At 41.2% G+C, this 7,502-nt stretch overlaps 1 protein-coding gene across 1 annotated transcript in view; it reads right to left on the bottom strand.

Annotated features, from left to right (window-relative positions):
- Positions 1 to 1,444: 1,444 nt before the first annotated feature.
- Positions 1,445 to 7,502, bottom strand: part of T265_03138 (hypothetical protein) — a gene marked incomplete at both ends in the record, with an annotated part of 74,233 nt that continues 68,175 nt past the window's right edge. The window contains one exon of the mRNA XM_009167551.1: positions 1,445 to 2,167. The remainder of the gene's footprint in view (positions 2,168 to 7,502) is intronic.

Genomic DNA, 7,502 nt, shown 5'->3' with positions numbered 1-7,502 from the left:
AAGTTGGTAGCGAGTTCTCTAAACACGTTTGCATTGACTGTGAAGCAGCCCAAATTGAAAATAATGCAAGTAATTTTGTAACTCATCCACTTATCGTTTGATTATTCTCTGTTATTTATATACATACTTGTATTTATTTCTATTCACTTTGCAGAAGCAGATAACTGGCCCATCCGGCAGTGCTCGTATTTGCCTGTAGACTACTAATTTTCTGATAATATTTTTCACGTATGTTTTAGTCTGTTAAGATAGAGAAGGATTGACAAGACCAAAACGCCTGTTATAAGTGATATTTCACACGTCTACAGGAGGTCAATGCATTTTGGTAAACTAAAAACTGCCATCTTGTGAAAACTGTACACAAGTGTAACGCACATCATCAATGACCTGTGCCACCTTATCGAATCAATTAGAATTCTACTTTTGAGTGAAATAGCCAAGTGCACATCGCGAACTAGGCTGCCTCTTGCTGTACCGAAAGTAACTGCTATAGTGCGTTGAAAAATCTAAAGATTCAGTGGTTGCTGATACAACCAAGATATACACACACCATGTAAATCGAAGTTTCAACAAGGAGAGTTCAGTTCAAGAAAGGCGCCTGCTTATTGATCCCAAAATAGGATTGCTCTTTATATCAAAAAATTCTCCCTTAGATACTAGGTGCCGTATTTAGCCCTCACTTTGGATACGTTCACGAAAAAATCGAACCTACAGCCAAAATTCTGCCGTGATTTTAGCCTCCTAATTCTTGGAAGCCTAAGCTCACGTAGGTACTTATTTCTAATTTGTTAGAGCTCATCTCTATTACATATGTTCACCTGTGAGACCATGCCCAGTTTGAGTCGCCCATTGAAAATGGATAACAGGGGATAAAAAGGGATGTAAGTAAACGCTTAGTGGGTAAGGACAGTGTGGATGGCTTTTCTGCCGTAGAGGGAAGGGCTATAGACCACTGGCTAGAGGTCAGTGAACCACTTGACAGTAGACTGATAGGAACTAGGCAGGGAGATCTTTAACCATTCTCCATTCTCTCTACCAGGTCAGATGATACAGCAGATATTCTGCCTTAAGTGATTTTCTGCGGACAGTGTGACCTAACAGACCCAGAGATTTGGCAGTCGCAACAGACGGGTGAGGAAGTAATTTGCGTTGATTTCTTTTAGTTTAGTAAATTATAAAAATCAGCAGTTGTGGTTGCAAACAGTGAGACCATAGCAGATATCGCCACACACTTGGCTAAGTTAACGCTTAATTTTGTTGCGCCTGGGTGAAGCCGTAACAACGATACAAGTGGTTACTTAATCGGTTTTCATTAGAAGATGACACTACGCAGCGAAACCAGCCTATTATGTGGCAGTGCGCCTAACGATGTAAACCAGTACTATCACTCCTCCCGCTCTCAAGTGACATCGGAAAAAAGAAGGCAAGTAACAAGTAAATACAGCTGCCTGTTTGTGTTGATTACATGGTAGAAAATGCCGTTCCGTAAAAAAAGCCAACACAAGTTATTCACAGTGACAAAATCTACATATGTTGGGTCTGAACAAGACAAGCGGAAAACCGACCGGTTCTAAGTCAGCGTTGAGAACAGTGCTTGAGAGAAGAGAAAATGAATATTTCTCTTCTGTTTGACGAAAGATCGCAAAAACTGTCGAAATTGTTCGAAAGGGTTCAAATCGAAAATGACTTAGACATGTCCGATTGGTCTACAAATGTGTCGTGTGCGGAAGAATAATGAATGTGGAGTGTGTGAAATGGGGGCGCTGGTGGAAAAACATCATCATTCTCGTTTTATTTACACACAAATTTGAAATTTGAAACTCGAGGGAAAAATAGGCAAACCTTCAGAATATTTGCTATACAATGGGACAAAAGGTTTAAAAGTTGACAAATTAATGAAGATCCTTTTTCCGAAAACGGGAGGACCGTACACAGCCACATAATCGTTGAAACCAGGGGCCTGTAATTTTTCGCAGTCGAGAGGCACTTTTTGTATCTGTGGAAATGTCATAGCTGTGAAAATCCCTTCGAGACCGTATACGCACACGTTTTGTTCTGGGTCGGTTGGAACTCTCATCATCGTTGTCTACTTCCCGTGAGGATAGTTCGCGTCCAACTCGGTTGAGGTCGGATGCACTTCCCCAGGAGTTTCGACAGGAGCTCGGCTCTGTCAAGGTAAGCATAAGAACAAGTGATTGTCAAACAAAATTGTTGAGAACAAATTTTAAACAGCTCACTCGGCAAACGACCACAAATCGGATTTCATGACGATATCGTGAATGAGCCAAAAACTGACAACGGCAATTCGTTCTTTTCCTGGATAAAATGCATACCCATGGACAGGGTTAAAACTTAAAATCAACGTGGCTTGAAACCAGGATAAAACAGTGGAATCTGAGTAGATAAACAGAGGTAGAAAATGAACTATGCCGAATGATTTAACTCAAGCGAATCTGTGATTAAGTCAGAGAATAAAAAATCCAAGTTAAAGTCTGAGATGGGCATGTTTGGAAATAAGTGTTTTATGTAACAAACACCCACTTGAATTTGATATGGCAAGTGCCAGCCAAACACGGAATCTAGACTGTTTGTTAAACACTGACTGGATGTTCTGCATGTTTGCGGTTGATTTCGTTCCCTGTAGGAATATCAATCAGGATCATTCTAGTTGCGTATTAACAGGGCTGCATAAAACACATGAAACGGTGCGCGTTTGGAAATAGATTCTTGGCCGATTGGGGGTCGATGATGCATGGGATGGACTGTCAGCTCTTGCTGTGTTGAGTTTTAGAAGATAGAACAGTAATTTTTTTGTACCCGCTTGATCTCCACTAGGCGCGAACACTAGATGCAACATTTTTACCGCAACCTTCCTGAGTGGTTGAGCAAGGGTCGTTCCGTTGTTTGCGGGACTCTGATGTCAGTCGTGTTGAAAGTGCTTGTAATGATACCAATTGTGAAGAAAGCGTATATCAACAAGTAACGAAGCATCAAGATATTATCTTTTTATTGGGCGAAGTAAACTTTCCTCTACCCAAGCTGCTTTGGATATCAGCCGTCACTTAACACGTCCACCAGTTGAATCTGACACCGTGTCGGATTTTGCTTGCCCTCATGGGTGAGTATTTAGGAAATTTTGCTCTCACTTGATGAACTCCAGTCGTCAAACAACCCGAGTGAGCTTATGGTAAGTGACACAAAATGGAAAAGCCTCACCGGTCTGAGATTTGGATAGGATTTTCCATCCCGATTCCTTCGTGGATCAGATAGCCGGGTGCCTTTTGCCAAAGTCTGAGCAGCAAAGGTTCCTTCGCACAATAGTTGAATGTAGATCATTTTGTGAGAAAACATCAGGCTCTAACCCGGAAGCAAACGTTTTCGTGGTGGACTCATTGTTATCAGATTGATTTACGGTCTCTTTATTTACCAGAGACGATCCTAAAGTTTTCAGCATACGGCAAGAGTAATTAGTTTGGCGCGGATATGAGGGACAAAATATCTGAGCTTCCCGAAAAAATAGGAGCAGATATGTATATAGTAATCCTTATTGTGAGCTCTGTTTCAGAGACGTCACTCTTCAAATTAACTTCATCTCGCTTCGGCCCTATGAGATTTAGCTCGAGTTTGATACAATAAAGGAGACCATGACTAATTATTAACAAAGACTACACTAGCGTGATAACGAATCAAAGTCCTCTCACAGATGTCAAGGTGAAGGCGTGGCATAGGCCTTGTTGGATTCTGGTGTCACTTAGGTGCCGACAAAATGGGCCCTGTAATAGGACTTTCATTTGAATGTGACTATAACTTTCTATTTCTACAGAGTTCACGCATCGTGAGTTACCAAAAGTAGTTGTTCTAGCTCGCACCAAAAATTTGAATTCTCAAACAAAACAGTTTTGGTGAGCATGTTTAAGCAGTGACCTAGAGCTAGTGTCTAAGAGGATAAATTATACTATCTGTTTAGAAGGACAATTTTAATCCTGTAGTTTCTATGGAGATGGACTCCGAGAAATCTACTACGATTTGGCTCGTTTTCAGTAGAGAAATCCATCGAAATTTCATAGCTTTCAGGGATTCTAAAAAACTGGTTCTTCCTAACGTCAGTTCTTTTATGCGAGCTCTGTGTTTGACAAAAGAACTGAATACAACATCGTGACCAACAATATCACGACAACTTCTGACTACCACAACAGAATCCAGCTAAAATGCCATATGAGTCAAACTCACCATTAGCCAAACGCGTGATGAAGTTAAATAGCCTTAGCGTATTTTTCCAAAGGCTTGATACTAGCTAGAGTCGTCCCTTTCCGGAAGCTACCTTCGACAGAATTAGTTTTCAAATGAAGCCAATTTGGATTGGTTGATAGAAAGTTTGTTCTGGGAGTACGATTGTCCAAAAAGGCATTCCGTCAACAGTGACCAGAGTATGTTAGTCATCTCAAGTAACTTATATGACGTCGCGCACTACCTCTGTCCGAGCAAACTAAACCAAAAATACTAATTATTGCCACTTTCCAGGTCGACCCATGCCAAGAGTTATCGTCACAGTTTGTTCAGAGATTATGGCCAACAGAACAACCCCACGCTGCTATGTATGAACAGCTGCGGGTTTGTGACGTGAAATGCTTCCATTCCGTGATCTGGGTTTTGATATGTGTTATGTACCAACCGGTTTAACTCGGTGATTACGTGTTTTACCTATGCCAGGTTTGTAAAATTTGATATGTACGAACGGGCTGATCTTCAAGTCCAGGAAAAACACTTCTGATGTGTGTAATTCTGGTCATTACAAATGACAGCGACGACATTTGTGGGATCACGCACACACTAATGTTGTACACAGCATCGAGTTCAAACATATTGTCAAATGAAAGAATTATTATGGTATTCAAAGCCATCTTATTTATTGGGATGGGAGGACAGAACTTAGAGCCCACTAGCAGCCTCATGAGTAGCGTGTTAGGTCTACGTAATGAAACTTTGTTTTGTTGTTGCTATCCACATAGCAAACCATTGTTTTGGTGCACACATTTGCGGCAGAATTTTTTGACCTTAGCAGTGGTATCCGACCAGGCCGCGCACCGGATTCGATTCAGACACTAAGCTGTGTTTGGGGTTCAGGTAAGGCTCGTGTAGTTGTGAAGTTCAAACGGGGTTTTGCAATCTTCGACACGGTAGTAATGCTCAAGAACGACTATCGCGACCTACGTAACCAGGCTTCAGATATTATGGAGGGTCACATTTTTGCCAGTACTGTGATTCTAGTGAAATTGAGAAGGTCTGTACGAGGGAGAAAAAATATTCCGTGTTCAAACTCACGTGCCAACCAAATCAGAGTATACGGGACTCTCTTTGGTGACCCGTGTTTTCTAGGAGTCATATTCATCATTTGATGTGTAACCATATTGCTTTGCACACGTCTGGTTTATCTGACAATCTTGGTAGTTTTGACGTGCAATGGTTGCATATATTTTTCGTAGGAAATTTGGTCTTATGATTGGTGGAAGCGGAATGACGCAGAACGCAAATTTTACGACGCAAGGTAGCCATCCAAAAAAGTAATTTATATTGGATTAACTCATTAGGAGACTCTAAGAATAACATTTCAGAAAGGAAACCAGAATTTCGAAAAATTTTTATGTAGGGTTTTTAGCTCGCAAAAGAGCATTTCTCAGTTCAAGTAAATTAGAAATAAGAAGTAATAATAACTGAGTATTAACCGTTCACTGGATGAACCACTCATTGGATGAACTAATGAGTGAATTTCCAAGTGACTAATTGAATGAAAGATATCAGGTACTTGGAGCACCCTCTGTAGTAGTTTGAGACCATCTAGCCTGACAACACGTGAAAAACCAAGTCCAATCACTCTGGGTAGTATTTTTCCCCTCTACGCACGTGGGTAGCACTTTGCGATGGATGAAGCAAACCTAACTTACTCAGGTTAATTCTTTCTTTAAGCTTGAATGGACCAGGTGACTATGCATGTATCCAAAAATGCACGTGACTCCTGTAGGTTTATTAAAACATTTTGAAAGTTATTTCTGGTAGCCCAAACACCTAATTTGCGTGTCAAAACGTGGAAACGTGTGAAACGTGGAAAAAATACATATCCCTGGCCCAACGATGGTGCTAGTCAGCGAAGAAATTTTGCACCAAAAATGGGCAGGGTATTGTTATTGGACTGATGGCTTAAGCATCGACTGGTGCAGTACGTCACAACTGTGAAAAAATCCAAACTACTCATATCTTTCCTCATCAGAGGAAATAGAAATAGGGGTTGTTTGTTTTATTTTTGTTTCCAGTTCTCGCTAGATTGCTTCATTAGGAATAAGTTCTATGTAAAATTCCTTCTAGGATAATTGAAGACAAGCCACTAAGTATCCCGCTGATCATCACCAGGAACGATAAATCCTAAGTGATGCTGGAAATATTATGAGGAGAAAAAATGGTCGTCAGCTCCACCAATGAGCAGGTGTTGAATGTTTTAGGTTGTGGGCAGACCTCAGTTCGGAATCGGTGATACACAGTTGTTTCACCTTGATGAACTGCCCTGATGCACAAGAAAACCATAAATGATCGGGACGTTTCTACTCCGATAGCTATCAACAAGGTTGCGTACCAACCCAGGAGCGATAAAATCCTTTTGCTATGGAAGCGAACGTTGGTAGCTCAGGCAGCATAGATGGCCGTTCGTTTGTTTGCTGGGTTTGGCAATTCGATTGCAGTCGACTGCAAACGAACTGCCCAGCTCAGCGAACAAACCAACGGCCATACGGTCCCTTCTTACCTGATGTTTCAAACAACTTTTAGTTCAAAGTAAAGTGTTCACCTTCGTTCAGCCGGTGTGCTTCCGACATTCCAAGATTAAAAAATAATGCAACAGGATTGACGTTTATAAAAATTAAGCGTTTCGCCTTTGATCAGCTAAGGCGGAGGAAAGCCAACAATGTAAACCTTCACTGCAGACGGGTACTTCGGTGCAACAATGGGAAAAGCGGGGACTCAATAAATATAATTTTACTTTGCGTTGTTCTACTACATAGTTGTGTTGTTCTCTACATAGTGCAACATGACTGTTCCAAAAAACTAATAGCTTCTGAGTTCAGGCCAAATTCTGGACCAAGCAGTGTCAAATTAATTGAAGCGAGGCCTGTAAGGGTGAACAGCTAATGCAGTTCGGTACTTAAAATGAAGCTGTGTCAGTAAGTGCTACAAAATGGCCTGTGGCGACACCATTGATATTTTTGCCTGGATAATAAATCAACCATTACGGGCACCCGAGAGTGTTTGTTGCTTGCACTGTGGGTCATTTTCTGATTACTGAATTGTAAGGGAAAGCGTTGCGAGGGACAAAAATATCCCTCCGTGAGAATGCTAAATCTCAGACAAAAGGCCTGTCGCAAGACAAGTACTGTGCAACCTCGCGATGAAAGCCAAATACATCACGGCGTGTTGATTTTCACTGAAAAGCTAAGCGATTTCTCCACGAAACTCAT

This window comes from Opisthorchis viverrini, assembly GCF_000715545.1.
Source record: "Opisthorchis viverrini unplaced genomic scaffold opera_v5_43, whole genome shotgun sequence".
Lineage (NCBI taxonomy): Eukaryota > Metazoa > Platyhelminthes > Trematoda > Opisthorchiida > Opisthorchiidae > Opisthorchis > Opisthorchis viverrini.
This window is presented reverse-complemented; position numbering and strand designations above follow the sequence as displayed.